Consider the following 17,840-nt stretch of genomic DNA (forward strand, 5'->3'; position numbering starts at 1 on the left):
TCTAACTATAACCCTCCTGTTGTATGATACTTGTCCTTAATATAGCCTTGTTGACGTGCTACAGCGGAAATTGCTGAATATTCCTCTTTTTCCCCAAATATATCTCTTTTCCTTTGATTTAAGCAATATGTTACTTCATATACAGCGTGTATTTTGATATTCTCAGGGTAGTTCATAGAGGTTCTAATTATTAAAAAAAGTCCCAATTTATGATTTATTAAAAAGGTACGAAATTTACAGCTGTGTTAAATTTTAGATACCTAATCATATTGGAACAGTGTTCATGACTCTTCTATATAAAAATATAACATTTTTTAACTCCCAATTAACTGTAAAATTTACTTAAATAATAATTATTGACAATAAAACCAAAATAATAATGGAATCCGGCTTAAGAATTTACTTCCTAGTGAAATTTCTTATAAAACTGGAAAACGCAATGAAAAATATACAATTATTTTCAATCTTAGCTATATGTACATCTAGGTACAGCGATCTCATCCAGAAAATGTGAATCTTTTCTACAGGACGATCTTCCTCGCTACTGTAATAAATAATGGTCCATCATTCGGACTTAGTTGTAAATTTTTGACAGACTAGGTACTTGCTTTAGCCATAAATTGACGATGTTTGTACCTACCCTACATATCTAACACTTTTGGCGAAATTGAATTTTTCGATTTGGCATGATTTGATAAATAAGAGTAACCAAAGTGCTCCGAACAAAATTGATTTGGATATTTGGAAGTAGAATTAGCTTCTATTTACAGGCTAGGCGGAAAATTGACTTGAAGCATCAAATATTTACCTACTTGCAAAATAGTTTATTATTGTTTCAGTGTTTCTAGGCACCTTTATCAGCTGCATCTGTATTTAGGTACTTAATATGTGGGAAAAAAAAAATAGGGAAAAACTCTTAACAAAAATTAACTAATTTTTTTTTTGTTACCTTACTCTATGAAAAATAGGAACATGTATGTTATAGCTGGTCCAGCAAATCTTGTCAGTAATAAAAGGCGCGATATACAAATTCTCTATCGGACGATATCCCTTCGCGCCTATATTTTCAGGCGCTTTTTCTACTGACAAGATCTGCTTGACCAAGTATATGTGTTTTTACTACTTAAACTTTTTTTTTCGAACCAAAATAACGTAAACCAAATTGTACGTCTATATAAAAATACCTGGGCGTAGCCAAAATGTCTTTGACGATTATCACAAAACTAAAAAATGTATCTGAATTACATATATGTTTTTCGATTAGTGTTAACGATTGTCACCGAGCGAACAGCGCGTCGCGCGCTCGCCAAGGTTACTGCAATTCATAAAATCTTACAAGATCTCAAAGGTTGCTGGTGTTCAAAGGGTTAAATAAATAAATAGCCAAGATGCTCCAGATTGCACACTCAGAATTTCAAATGTAAGCGCGGCAATGCGGCATGTTAATCGGCATGATGAACGGTTTAATACCAAGCGCACTTTTCCAAGCTTCAGAGCAGCGTTGTTTATTATGCAGGAACGCAATTCTGGAAGACTCTTATAATGTTACGAAATCATAGCAGCATCCAATCCAAAGTCAATTTATTTTTATTGGAATTGTGTACACGTAACGGCCTGGCCAGAACAAGTGACCATGCGTGGGACGCCTTAATCCGACCGACCGCTCGCCCCCACTCATGGTGGGTCGACCGACACTCGCAGAGCTGCCGATAGAAGGGAACAAAATAAATAAAATGTATTGACATGCGTTCAGGGCGCTTGGAGAAAGTCATCAAAACACGATTGTTACTTCCCATGAAATGTAGCAAAAATCTTAATTTATATTATGCTCTCACGGCACTGGCTCCGTAGCCAACATGCCAATGGCTAACGCTCCATAGCGAACGAAACGCAATGTCACTATGACACTAATATGGAAGAGTAATAAAGAGACACGAAGCGATTTGATGGCAAAGCGATAGCGATTGTCACATTGGCAAGGCCGCTAGAATACTCAAGTCGCATTATATTTTAACAGCAATCTAATTCCCGTGTTAAACTGAAAGCGAGACACATTTCAAGGAGCTACGTACGGCCTCGGGACCTGACGGTGCGGCGAGCGGCAAATCAAGGCCGTTTATATATTTGCTCGAGCGCAATGTATTCTGAATAGCCTTGATTTGCATTTTGCCGCTCGCTTGCATCCATTCCGCGGCCTAAAAGACTGATCGACTTCACTGGCGATCAAAAAGCTGGTAGTTTTCTCGCGCAACGTATTAGCATCGCCTTACAGCGGGTAAATATTGCTGGCATTATCGGCACCATGCCAAAAAAGCCCAATTTTTAAACGTAATATATTAGTGTTAAGTTTAAATTAAGTTTTATTTTACATAATCTGAGTCCATTTCTTTTTACTCTAACCATTTCTGTAGCTTAAATTTAATAAATATGTTTAGCAATTCTAGTTACATCTCCCTAATTAAATCGGAATTATAATGTTTCCAGCTGAATGTTCTGCCCGGCCTTGCACGCGTGAAATTAAGGCTATATAAAATGTGTCACCCTCGCTTAATGAGTACTGAGAGAGGGAGGAAAAATCGATTTATTTTCATGATAGCCAGTAACACGGAAACCAAAGATTTTAGTAAGAGTAAAACGCGGTAATGCTGATGTGTTCAACGTTGAACAATTTAGCCCCTTACCAGCAGGACTGCGCTTTTGAGACCGGTTTAAGATTTATTTCTTATCGTGGTATCAGTCAGAGGTACTGAATTAGGGAGGTAAAATTTAACACACTATAAATATTATATTGCTCCTAAGCCACGTGGATTTATTTTATTAATCGAGTTCAACAACACTCACACATTGGAAAAGTAGAATGAAGTTAGAACTAGCTCACTCCAAACTTTCTAGATAACCTAAATTTAGAAGCACTGAATCTAGACTTAAAACGTACATTCGTTATGCTGTGTGTACGGAATGAATTATTCGATGGCCCATTATCCAGCTAGGGTAAGGTGGCCAAGCTATTTGTACAAGATTTATATAGTCCCTCCTCTTAATTGTCCATTTCAAACTCATTCATGCCAATTTCCTGTTTTTAAATCGGGTATTGGTTCATGTATCTAGATTTTATCACTGAATAAATGAAATTTGGCGTTTGTAAAATATTTGTCGGAGCGAGACACCAGAAAGACGTATTGCAGCATTACTGTTCATAGTTGGATGCCTGTATGGGGTCGATTAGCAATGTTTGGCTGCGTATTGTTTGCTTGTGACGAAATAGTAAAGTTGCGTAGTGAGTGGCGCCACCATCTATTGGCGTATTATTGAACTAAGATGACAGGTAGAAGGCTTTGGAACGTCAAGATGTGTACCTATCTTGAGTGAACGTAGGCACGGGCAGGCATTTTTGTCGTTATGTTGGTAGACTGGTCAGGCAGGTTTACCAACTTGAATTGGAGGCGGGAGCGGTTGGCTCCGCCGCTGGAACTGGCTTCCTTCTTCTTGATCGGACCGCGCTAGAGATCGGACGTTAGCCAAGCTCGTGCCTAATTCGCTACGTTTCTGAAGGCTTACACCTGAAGGATTATTCTGAAAGCTTATAGATTCTCACGTTGTTTAACCGTTTAGCTAAGTGTTTTATTCCAAGTGTTATTTTGATTTCTTATGTGCCATTAGAAGCTTACTTTTGTAAAATAAAGAAACTATGTGTTGTTTTGAAAAGATGTGTCCCGCCGAGTTTGTTGCCGGGTTAAATCTTCTCGGGTCAGAGGTGTAGGGTTGGAGCCGGTGTAGTTTGACTTAAATAAAGATTTGAACGATTTCATGTGATCTTTTTATTTTTATTGAATCCGATTCCATCGTAAGATCGTTTATTTTGATTATTTAGTACTGAAATAATAGTAGGCACTAGTATGGTTAATGAGTCCGAATGTTTATTTCATGGGTTGGTAGCATACCTACTATTTTGGCTGTGAAGTAATACATCTAGGTACTACCCCACGCGCCCACCGCCATCGGGACCATCCGTCGCCGACATATTTATTTATGTATTTTATGTCAAATACTAAAATATTTTATAATATGTATTCCTAAAAGTATTATTCGCTAGCATTTATATGAAATCAACTCAATAAAGTTCCCAAAAATGAAGCCGTTTTAGCTACAACGTTCACCTTAATATCCGCTATTTACGATTCGAAAAATCTGAATATGTAAAGGAGCGAAGAATAGAAAAACCCTAAAGAGTTATTGAATTGAATGGCCCTGTCAATAGAGTAAAGCAGGGTGAGATGGGGAAAATAAATTACATCACGAGGCTAAGCCCTTGACCTTCATACCTGACTGATATGGACTGTGCATTTTTATAGTTATGTCTAACTCACATAATATAAGTGTCTCATTATCTAATACCTTTAAACGAGCAATTCTTGTTTATAAGAATATATTTCGGGGATCTCGGAAACGGCTCTAACGATTTCGATGAAATTTGCTATATGGGGGTTTTTGGGGGCGAAAAATCGATCTAGCTAGGTCTTATGTCTGGGTCACCCAGATATTCTAGTTATAATAAAATACAAGCTAATACTATTTTGTATACAAAATTACTGATATTATTAACTTGTAATTCATTATAATGCATCGGAGTTTTTGTCGCATGGTAAGACTAATAGCAAGCTATGGAGTCGACATTTGCCATAAATGTAAACTCTTATTCATACTCATACTCATGATTAATTTTATTTAATATGAGAACAGATTACTAAATAGTTACTAGGTATATAAGTTTAATTTATTAAACCTCATTTGTTGCAATAGAGCCGAAAGTGAATGGAACTCTCACCTAAGAAAATAACCTTCCGCAATTAAAAAAGTTATGAATTAATTCTATCACTACTGTCATTGATTAGTTGTTTACTTGAAAGATATTTTACGTTTCAACATGTGTCCGTCTATACTTTCATACTTACTTACCACTGGGAGCTGACAGATTAAACGAGGAATTGGAAAGATTAATCAGATGTGCAATTTGGTACAAGAACGAGAGGAACATAATATGTATACAAAACACTATGGATATACAATGTATATACATATAATAGGTATGAATTGCGTATTTCAATGGACGATGAAGTCGATGTGGATGGTGAAGATATCGTGTTTCCTTCGTATAAATTCAATGGCATAGTGTGCTTGGATTGAAGCGATATTCCACAACGTATTTACCACTTACAGATATAAATAACTATGTACTACGTTTGCAATCACCAGTGATTGACAAATTTATTATTACATATTAATTTTGCTAATAAATTTACCGGGATTTCCCGGAATACCGGCAATTAGGATACATATACACATACGAATTAAAGTATTGAAATAACATATTTCAGCTGTATCTTTTTACAAAATATGCGGTATGCGGTAATTTCTTTGTTACATCCTGTTTGTAGTTAAAACTGTTTACCAACGTGTAGGTATGTTAACAAAATCACTGAAAATAGTCAAACTAAATATTTTGACAGTTATCACTATTTCGTGATGTCTTATACGATCCCGGAATCCCGGAACTTAAATAATTAAAATAATATTTTTAAGCAGCCGACTCCATACTTGCTGAGCTTTTTCCGGGAGTTGGCTAAGTTTAGGTATAAAAGCATCTGAATTTCCGATCCCTGGTCATAACACGAGTAGGTATTACAGGCCGATTTTTTTTTAACATTACCACTAGTAAGTGTGAATAGTACCTAAATGTGAATGAAATGAACTTTGCTGTTTTAGTTTTCAATGTTTCACTAGTTGTACCATATGGCGAACAGTACCTATACGTAAATTTGTTTAAAACAAAAAAAAAACCTTTTTCACGTGATGCGCGACATCCGCTTAAATATGCACGAAATAGCGTTTAGTTTACTCTCCACGCGCAGTTTTATCAGTTTGATGTATTAAAACATTTTTATGTGTTAAAATATTTTTCCTATTTCACTCAATTCAGCCAGTTCTAATTTGTTAAATTGGTAATTATTACCTGAGCCAACACTAAAATAAAATATTTTATGCGACAGATGTAAAGATTGTGCCAAAAATATATTTTGTGCTAAAGGTGACATTCGGATGTCATCTGCGGCTGTCTGACGCTGCGGGGTTGCGTAATGCATCGCAATCATAATGTGTTTTTTAGTGTTTAGTTATATTTTTATAATATGTAGGTATGCTAGTTTTAAGGTGTTTATGTATGGGCCACTAGTTGCTTGAAATAAACGATTTCATTCATTCATTCATTACTGTTGCGACATTACTGCGGAGGCGACATCAGCCGCCGCTTTTTCTTTCAATTTCCTTGATAAAATGAGTGATGTTCGCCGCCGCCTCACTGCCGTGATTGTGACGTTCAATCCGTCACTAATTTAATCAAGGAACGCCGCCGCAGGAATGTCGCAACAGTGATGCAGCTACAGTTGGCAACTGAATGTAACCTTAAAGATAACGTTCGGATTCAAACTACACCAGCATCACTGCTGTAGTAATGCGGCGCGACATTGATGCCGACTGCATTTCTGTCGCAAATGTCTAAAATCAGGGAAGCAAAATCCGTACTTGGGCGTTTTCTAAAATAAATATCGAAAACCTGATTCTTTCAAATCTGGACATTCTTGGGCTCATTCTACTCAGAATCGACAGCATTCTCCATCCTTCCATTAAAAAAAGATGTGGCAAAATGTCCATTCCATTACGTCACGTTTTATTATGAGAATATATACGTTTTATTATTTGACGTGACTTAGTGGAATGTACAATTTTCATACAGATTTTTGGGACAAGTTTTTTTATCATCAGGATTTAATACGCTAGTGATTCTGAGTTGAAAGAACCTAAAAACACCAGGATCTGTGAGAATCGGGTTTTCAATATATTTATTTTAGAAAACGCCCACTTAACATTTGTATCAGTAATGTCACGCAGGAATACTGCTGCAATAATACTGTCGACTGCACTACCGCAGGAAACGACTGAATTGAGCATTAAAATTCAATACGCATCAGCTCCAACAAATTGGAATACGGAATGTAGGTACCTGCAGTTTTGTACGAGTATCTATTAGACACGGGCAACTCTATAATATCTCAACACATTTTCAGTATTTTCACAGGGATAAATTCCGCGAGCCGAAAACGAATCCAGCTTTTTCGCTATTGCCTCCGAAACAACTAATCACTAAGTCCATCCTAAAAAGACCCCTATCTCGAGGGCTGTAAAGTTTAAACTTATAAAACTTGCACTTTTTCGCAGTACGTGCACATTCATAAATTTTAGCCTATGACCGCCTGAGTATCACGGCTTGTACATAACAACGCGTGCAAATTGCTTCCTGACACTTTGGACATAAAACTGGCTATGGTGACTTATTGACCGCTATTTCTATAGTGATGTGAGATATTGGCACAGTTTTCTTGAAACTAGAATTGTAAACGACAGCATCTCTTTAGCATACCGCTTGCCACTGGCTTACAATTTCTTTGAATTGAATTTGAAATTGACTTACAGAGACATATTTAATATTTACCCACATTCCAATATTCGTGCGCCTGTTTTTACATGTGATTTGCCTAGCTTGTATGACATGTTCTAGTTATATTGTGAATTATTTCTTCGATTCGAACTTCGATTTTTTTGAAGATAAATATCTTTAACTACCTATAAAGTTATCGGTGGCTTATCGTAATAAAACTGTAACGGATTATATCATAACTTATATACTAAAACGGTAGACTAATTTACTAAATTATGGAAATAATCCTTTTTATTTAAAGATACCAACACACCACTTTTTTTTATTGTCTTAATTACGCTGTTTTAGCACTTTTCTCTTAAACTTTACTCACCAGCTTTCTACATAGTCACCATGAAGTAACTAACAGCTATATTAACACAGCACACTAAAAGCCACATTCAACAATGCTTATGTTAAAATTACTTAAAATATTTGGAAATAAACATGGCATTAAACATTAACTAGAGTGAGTGTTCAATTTTCTTTTGGACGCATTCCAAAAGGACGAAAATTCTTGTTTTGATATCATGCACAAAAGAAAAACTTCATAAGGTTTTGGTTTTGTAATAAATTACACTCCATGAATGAAAAGATCTTCATAATTCATAATAATTCATAATAATTCTATCTAAAAACCAAAAATTTCAATCCGGTAAGTGGGCGTTTTTTTTTGTTGGCCCCTACACTTTTTTTTCAAATTTGGGATTTTTTATGTTATTTCTACTCAGAATCACGAGCTCTTTCTATCCTAACAGGAGAAAAAAAGTGTCCCAAAATTTCCATACATTTTTTTCTTTTTCCATTCCGCGACCGCCATACAAAGTCTATGAAAAATGGTGACATAATGGAAATAAAAACCTTAGGACACTTTTTTTCTCCTTTTAGGATAGAAAGAGCTCGTGATTCTGAGTAGAAATAACATAAAAAATCCCAAATTTGAAAAAAAAGTATAGGGGACAACAAAAAAAAGCCCACTTGTACACTGACACTGACAGTGTCAAAATTGACATATACGCTATCGAGAACGTAATTTACGATTTCGATCTATTTCGATTGCGTTTATGTCAGTGCCAAACTGATGGTAGCCGTACAGGTAATTATGTGAGGACTCATTCTTCACTCGGTTACCTACATCAGATAAAGTTTCATGCTTAAGAGGCAACAGGAGTGGTCATTTCTCCATACAAACGTACTCGACTGTTACCTCCGTGGGTTTTGAAGCTAGAGCATTGATTTTTTCAACACAGATTAATATTGTCAATATCTGTGTCGGACCGTTTTGATTTTTTTGATATTTTTGTTTTTTAATCATAATCATAATCATAATCATAATCATTTAATCGCAATCCATGGTATTACAGGTGTATAGTATTAAGGCGCTAGAGCCCTTCAAAAATGGCCAAAATGGCCTAATTGACTATGCCGCAATGAGAGGCGTGGTATTCAAAACTGATATCAATTAGCCAAAAAAGCAAAACGGTCCGACACAGATAATTTTATAATCATTTAGATTTCCAAATTTGGTTACGATTGGTTAAGTTTTGGAGGAGGAAACAGTCGAGTACGAAACCTCGATTTTTGAGATTTTAACGCAGGATTTTTCGCCTTGTCCTTATCGCACTAGTTTTAGGAGTCGCTTCCGTTAGCGAGACGGGTATATTTACCTAAAATATTTAAATCTCAGCTCCTGTTTCGTCTTAAAACTTCGCATTACCGGTCGGTCGAAGTCAGTTTACGTCGGCTAAATTATGTCCGTTTTATCTCTTTTATTATCATTTATAAACATTTAATAAAGCGATATTTTTATTTTAAAATTATGATATTAGGGTGCATTTCACGCGCATCAATCAGAGAAGCGATCGAATCATATTACATATAGCAAACCCTTAACCGGTATTTGAAACGGCATAAAGTGACGTACTCGTAAGGGTAACATTCCATTTCTGACCGCAGCTGCACTACTGGTACTGAACGCGTCGCTGTTACTGTCAATTTCCATAGTAAAATGAACAGTAGTGCAGCTGCGGTTGGAAATGGACTGTTACCTTTAAAGGCTAATGTATTTCATATAAAAAGTAACAAAATACAGATAGGTACGATAACGAAATAGGTACATGACCGCAACTACTATCAGTTTTCTCTATCTACTTAATAAAGCTTTTTTTGGATTGCTTATTAAGCTGAATTGATGTTATCAAGAACGCACGCCAAATCTTGACGATTACATATAAAACAACAGTAAAATTGCGCCTTTAATTTACCAACCATTAGCCAACCTAAGGAGCCAAGCTATACCTGTCGCTTTATCTACTCGAATAGGCCCCTGTCAAGAATGATGGATGCACAGGTGTGCTAACACATCATAAACTCTTGGGGGATACAAAGTATGTAGGACTTCATAAGCGAAGGAGTGTCATGGCATAAATTAACGTAAGTAAGTAATATCTGACGTGACGGGAGCATGGAATTCACACTGTTGAAATATGCAGTACAGTGCGAGTCGGAATGCGAGTTGAACGAGCGGCAGCTTGCTGAGGAGATCTTGATTGAAACTTTTGTCTAGTAGAGGACGTTCTTCTGCTGACATAGCAGCAATTAGTTCTAAATAGCGTGTCGTTAATAATAACCTGTCATTGAAATAACAAGTCAATCGACAAAATTGGATAAGGCTCTTCATCGGTTGTATGTTTTTTTTAAAGCTTGTTAGGTTTTTGAACACCGTCATTTCTCAGCCGATTTTTTTATTTAAGAGTACATACCAGTATGGTCTAATTTTTGAAAATCTAGTTCTGATGATGGGATACATAAGGAATCGAGGGACCTCCTAAAATGCCAAACGCATACAATAAGTGATTTATGTATTTTCATCAAATATTTACATTTAATTAGAAGAAAGGATATTTATGAACTCAAACTGAATAGAACCGGAACCACACTGAGTTCTGTTCATTTGATTGAGTTCTCATCAGAACTCCAATGTGGATGGATTCCATGAGGAATTGAGGGAACTCCTCAAATCTTATAAGGATACTTATAGAATTTTATTTCTCGTCTAATAACCAAGCATTTGCATTTATATAGTCCTATTTGGGGAAGTGGAACTGCTCATGAAACCAGAATGGAACTCCGACGTACACGACAAGTGGCTTGGGGTTACGTCTTGTGGCTAGGTATGTGTAATAAAATTGTTATGAGTTGCATTCCGAAATAATTTCAATTGCATTTCAAACTGTTTGTGAAGTCAATTTTTTATTCGGTTCGGTTTTTTAAAACGGTTATTTATTCATTTTTTATTTATTTAAAGATTAATCCATACGTACATAAGTACATTTGGTATAGCCATCAGGCGTGGCTCACTCCGCGATTTCGTCGCGTCGCTACAAGTACATACATGCGGCTCACACCAATTTTGGTGTCTAGCCATAGTAGTTGCCGCGCACCGCTAAGGAACGGACTCCGGCCCCTATTTCACCACGCCGACATTTGTCAGTGACATATGTCGAGTGACAATTGTCAAGTGACAGGTGACAACTTCGTAAAATATTTTTGTATGGAAGTGCTTATAAACATGACAGGCATTTAGTTACAATTGTCCATCTTTCATTTAATGACAATGATTTGGGTGAAACAATTTTTATAAGTCGACATATTTGTCAATTTGTCGGTAATTCTTGACATGAGATCGGAGCTGTGTCAGGCTTGGGTGACAATTGTAGTGTTTTCGTTGTTAGCAAACCCCGTTATCAATGTTGCAGTTCATTGAAAATAAACATTGGCAAAACTGTGTACCCTAAATTCGCCTTTAGGGTACAAATAAAAAAAGCGGCCAAGTGCGAGTCGGACTCGCCCATGAAGGGTTCCGTATTTAGACGATTTATGACGTATAAAAAAAACTACTTACTAGATCTCGTTCAAACCAATTTTCGGTGGAAGTTTACATGGTAATGTACATCATATATTTTTTTTAGTTTTATCATTCTCTTATTTTAGAAGTTACAGGGGGGGGGACACACATTTTACCACTTTGGAAGTGTCTCTCGCGCAAACTATTCAGTTTAGAAAAAAATGATATTAGAAACCTCAATATCATTTTTGAAGACCTATCCATAGATACCCCACACGTATGGGTTTGATGAAAAAAAAATTTTTGAGTTTCAGTTCGAAGTATGGGGAACCCCAAAAATTTATTGTTTTTTTTCTATTTTTGTGTGAAAATCTTAATGCGGTTCACAGAATACATCTACTTACCAAGTTTCAACAGTATAGTTCTTATAGTTTCGGAGAAAAGTGGCTGTGACATACGGACGGACAGACAGACGGACAGACGGACAGACGGACAGACAGACAGACAGACATGACGAATCTATAAGGGTTCCGTTTTTTGCCATTTGGCTACGGAACCCTAAAAATCGCCTTAAATCGCTTTTAAATTCTTCCTAACTAGCATTAAATCATATTATAAATTGTAATTGTTGCCTATGAAGGCGTTTAGTAATTCAATATTTAGGATTTGGAATAAGTCTCAGTATAATTTTTTGAATTTAATGAATGTTTTAATTAGGTATACAGGATTTTGACTCTTGGAGACCCTATACATCTCTAAGGATAATTTGATTAACTACTATATATTTTAATCTTTTAGTTATGATGACACTTAGAGACATTTACATCTCTAAATAATTTTAGATTATAGTTTTTGTATCTTTGTGTTTTTTTTTTTTCAATACTATTGTTATTGCGTTTTCTGTAATTCGACATTTAGAGGCTTTATACATCTCTATATTAGTTTGATTTGATATTTACGGCTTAGTTGTATTTTATAATTATTGATGTGTTTTTTTTTTTGCTGTATGTAAATTCCATATTGACGTGTAAAAGTGCCCTTGTGGCCTATTTGCTGAATAAATGTTGATATTTGATATTTGATATTTGATATAGTTTTCATAATTAAAAAAAATATAATGCGAAGTTGGGGACCGGTAGCGAAATTAGGTATTTTTTTTTTAATAATTTACTTGAGCGAAGTTGGGCACTAACAGTAAAGTTAGGGTTTTGGTTAGTTAGAAAATGAATCTCCGCGAAAGCAATAGTGGTGATATTCTTATGCAAGGGAATATATAAAGTACGAATAGATTCCTACTTTGACGTCACTGACTTTGCATTTGCAGAAAAAAAATACTTAAAACAAACAAAAAAATAATGCTTTGACGCCTTGTCAACAAATAATGTAGGTATACGCTGCATTAGATGGGGTTGGGACACAGATGGGATCTCAATCAATATCATGTTAGTGATGACAACACGGCACATCGAAAGCAATAAACGATCTCTTGTGAAGAATTTACAAATATGTCGACTAGTAAACATTAGGTACCCTTGTTTCACAAAATAATTGTCATTAAATTTAAGATGGACAATTGTACTAAACTACCTGTCATGTTTATATGAAGTTCTATACAAAACAATTTACGAAATTGTCATCTGTCACCTGTCACTTAACAATTGTCACTCGACATATGTCACTGACAAATGTCGGCGTGGTGAAACAAAGGTCTGTAATTTTTTTGACAATTGTCATACCTGTCAGCTTGGTGAAATAGGGGCCTGCTCGCGCTTGCGCCACCTAGCGGTCATATCTGTCGTAATAAACGCGTTCTGTTAGAGAGTGAATCTTCTGTAGCTAGTACTATTATTTATTATGTGGTATAACTTAAGATTGTTGTAAATGGCATGAGATTTATCCCGTCCCGGACGAGTGCGTTTTTGTAGGGAGCGTGAGTGGGTGTTTTATTTGTAGTGATCTCCCGCTAAAGCCATAAAAAATCACTTCCTAAACTCTTATATACGATAGTCAATAAAAAAACCGGTAAAGTGCGAGTCGGAATCGCGTTCCAAGGGTTCCGAACATTAATTATTGTTATTAATCAAAATATTTGCGGACGCACGTACTAGCACAAATTCCTTCCCTAGCTAAACTATGGAATAGATTATGTCGCCTGCGGTATTTCCGGACCGATAGGTAAGTACGACCTTCAAATCTTCAAGAAAAGAACATATTCCCATCTAAGATAGGCATCAACGCAATTACAACCTTTCTGGTTTTGCAGGTGTCCATGGGCAGCGGTAATCGCTTACGATCAGGCAATTCGTCTGCTCGTTTTCCTCCTATATCTTAAAAAAACCGGCCAAGTTTGAGTCGGACTCGCGTTCCAAGGGTTCCGTACATTAAATCCGATTCACGCTTGACTGCACATTTCTAATAGGTTTTCCTGTCATCTATAGGTAAACAACTATTTTGTGTACCTATTCTTTTTCAAAATTTTAGTCCCAGTAGTTTCGGAGATAAAGGGGGGGGGGGATAATCGGACAGACAGATAGACCTGACGCACGAGTGATCCTATAAGGGTTCCGTTTTTTTTACTTTTGAGGTACGAAACACAAAAATGTGCAACCTATACCTACATTACGGTTTTTTGCACTTGAAAAACGTTTATAGAAAGGAATGTTGGCGACACGTCAACATTGCTCCGTATTTTAAACCAACACACCGTTCCTAATCCATTTATCACAAAAATTAAATTCCAGATTTGTATGGAACTGGAGAGAGCAATAATGTGCCCCGACTGGTCACGAACCCGGTTGGCGAATCGCCAAGCGTGAAGAAGACATGAATATGAGCGCGAAACTAAATTGATATGCCTTTGGAAATGAATATCAACCATTGATTTATTTTTTCGTTCTTCTACATATCGTCGTCCTAGTTCACAATCGTACTATTTACAATTTTGTTGTGATTACATGGTTCCATAGTGCGCGAACAAAAGATCTATATTATGAATGCGATCAAATTGTCCGCGTAATTAGTACGATTGTAAACTAGGGTGACGATATATGACGATTATAATCACTGTAATGGGGAAGGCGCCTATATAAGGAGAAGATTAGATAAAACAATATTTGTACTTTTTTCATCATCAAAAAGAGTATCTACGAAAGTTTTCATGCTATTTTACTTCGTTGTGCTAATTTCCATTCTTCTAGCTTCGCGATAACTAAATAGGTACCTAAACATGTACACACCCAACCGCTTACCATGACTTGCGTTGTCTCGCGCCACTCGACATGTCAACGACAACGCAAGTCATGCTAAGTTTTTCTCGACCTAGGTATTTTTGGAATTTCTATAAAATTTCCGCACATTTTATTTTATTTTCACATGCAAATACATTAAAACCGTAAAAGTTCTTCTTAGCTCAATGTAAAGCCGTTAAAAGCGGCGCACTGCACCTTTCTGACATTTGGCCTTGTGACTACGTACGTAGGCTTTTACGTCACTATATGAGACAGCAGTATACCCTTTGATCCCAACTTAATATTATTTCGCTGAACTGCTATACTTAGGACGGAATTTTATATGACTTAGGTATACATTTGGAAAATAAAACGGTACATACATTGCTATTTCCTCCCTATTTACTTTTGATGGTACAAAGTGAAAAAAAGAATCGAAAAGTATGGTGCTACTATTGAATAAGTAATTCAGCGATTCAAAAAAGTAAGGGTCGCTATTTCTAACAGAAAGGTTTTCTTCGAGAGGTACTGAAGTGGCATATCTTAGATATTCAGTTTATCTATTTCAGCGGACAAAACTTGTTAAAATGAAGGTATACAGTTGACTGTACTGTACACCTTCATTTTAACAAGTTTTGTCCTGCGATAATTATATTACTCTTCGAAGGCCGCAAAAATATGTGACACGCTCTCGGCTCTACAAATAAGATCGTGTCAGACATTTTTGGGGCCTTCGTCGCGTAACATATTTTTGCTGGTGACTGTACACACTATGTATAGTTTATGTTGCATCGGATTGGATGTTAAAACATTTATATGGCAGTTTTGATAGAAACAAAGCTAAAACCTCTCTGCCTATTAGTCTTTAAATATTTAATTTTCTATTGGCTGGAGTGCCCCTCCTCTTTTCGGAATTCAACAATACACCGGAAATATCTCAAATATCTGTCTGTATACTATGAACTTGCGTTCCACCGATATGGAGGCCATTGGAGGCCTCGCCGCGATATGAAAACGTGCCCAGAATCGGATACAATACCCATCGTAAAGTTACATATCCATATCACGCTACCTTAACAATGAGTTTGACATTTGAATCAAATGGTAACAATGCTCCGAGGACATTTATCAAATAACCAGTGAAATGTAATTTTAGATACCGTAAAACGGGGTGAGTAGGTTTCGCGGGGAGAGGTGGGTTATGAATGGGGAGAGAAGGTTTAAGAGGGGGGTGAGAAGGGATTTTAAGGCTACTGCTACAAAAATGATGTATTCCAATTTAAAATGGAGCTATAGTAATACGCATGATAAAAAAATCGATCCAACAATCTTCCAAAATCACCTTTGTATGAAAACCCCTCTCACCCCAAATACGAGGCACTACGGGGTGAGGTGGGTTTTCCTCTTTATCGTCAAAGTTATGAAATGGAACTACCCAAAATAAAATAAAAACTAAAATACAAACGCCCGAAACACTTATTATATACACCATTCAGTTTCATATGTAAAAATAAAATGTTATCGAGGTTTGAATTTCAGTTTTGACCCTACTCACCCCACGGTAGCCTGTTTATATGTTAAGACGATGAATGCCAGGACAAAGTAAGGGGTCGGATAGCATTTAACAACTTTTGAAGCAACTATTTATATCATAACTAAGTATCTAATTGCCTGCGTTCGTAAACTTTAATTATAGAACAGCAAACAGACAAGCGCGTCTTAGAATAGACGTATTAAGCTTAGCGTAGGTTGCTTTTATCCTCCTAAGGCCCAATGTCCTACCTATAGTACCTATTCAGTTCGATGTAATTTAAAACATGTTCAATTGGAACAGAGTCGCTTTTGCTTTGTTTCGTTCAATTTTCAAACAACGCAAAGTCAACTCTATTTCCTACTGTTTAGGTTCAAATTTCAGTGGCAAATTTTCTATGTTTCGTTTCTATGGCTGGGCCTTAGGAGGTTAGTTGTGTTATTTTATTAACACACATTTCTATACTGACAAAACATTTATATTGATTGAATTTTGAAAGTTGAAATTTAAGACTTGGGAACTGAGCTTTATTTTACTAAATTAAGGAATTTGGTTAACGTATTAACTAATTACGAAGTTTTTGTGAGTATAGAAAAGTGTGGTAATACAAAGACAAAAATATAAGCTACGGGTAATTTTATTTTATTGACGCTGTAATTTGTGACATTTCGGTAACCATATAATGTATTATAAAATTACCTCTTAAAATAAGAACGTTCCTATCAATCTCTACATGCGACGGTAAAGATCAACGTGCAGATTAATTAGAACTTTACTCTTCATAAAATTACAGGTTACACTCCATAATCATAATGAACAGGATGTTTACGAAACGTCAGTATATCTATACGCCACGATATTTTATGTCAAATTACATTGAGTACTTTGGAAGTTATGAGGGAAGAAATCATCATACATACATAAATACGTAGCCACATACACAGCGGTCATAATCATAAACCTCATTTAGCTTTAGGTACCTATATATTTGTATATTTCGGATGATCAAAATCGATATAGGTTGCGATGTTTTATAGGTATTTGCCAGTATTTTTTTTTTCGCATTGCTTATAATCGCATCGCATTGGCTATAGATTGAGAAAACACCCTGTATTTCGTGTGACATACATGTTTAGACTTGTCTTAATGTTAAAACTCATAATAAAGTTTATACTCGTAATTGTACTATGACTCTAAGTCATATCTTAGGATCCTTAAGTGCTGTCATAAAGTGGGTACAGCACTTTAGGTAGAGTTGATGTCAGAAGTCGCTGTTCAAGAGCAAATTTCCACGGATGGTTGAATAAGTTATACTTTGGCAAGACAATTCTGGGCGTTTTTTTTTAAAGTTGTCCCATACACTATTTTTCAAATTTGGGATTTTTTATGTTATTTCTACTCAGAATCACGAGCTCTTTCTATCCTAATAGGAGAAAAAAAGTGTCCTAAGGTTTTTATTTCCATTCCGTCACCATTTTTCATAGACTTTGTATGGCAGTCGCGGAATGGAAAGACCAAAAATGTATGGAAATTTTGGGACACTTTTTTTCTCCTATTAGGATAGAAAGAGCTCGTGATTCTGAGTAGAAATAACATAAAAAATCCCAAATTTGAAAAAAAGTGTAGGGGACAACTTTAAAAAAACCGCCCTTCTGGTAGAAGAAAAATGCGCGAAATGCAAAATTTCTACGGGAGATCGATAAT

This window comes from Cydia amplana, chromosome 10, assembly GCF_948474715.1.
Source record: "Cydia amplana chromosome 10, ilCydAmpl1.1, whole genome shotgun sequence".
Lineage (NCBI taxonomy): Eukaryota > Metazoa > Arthropoda > Insecta > Lepidoptera > Tortricidae > Cydia > Cydia amplana.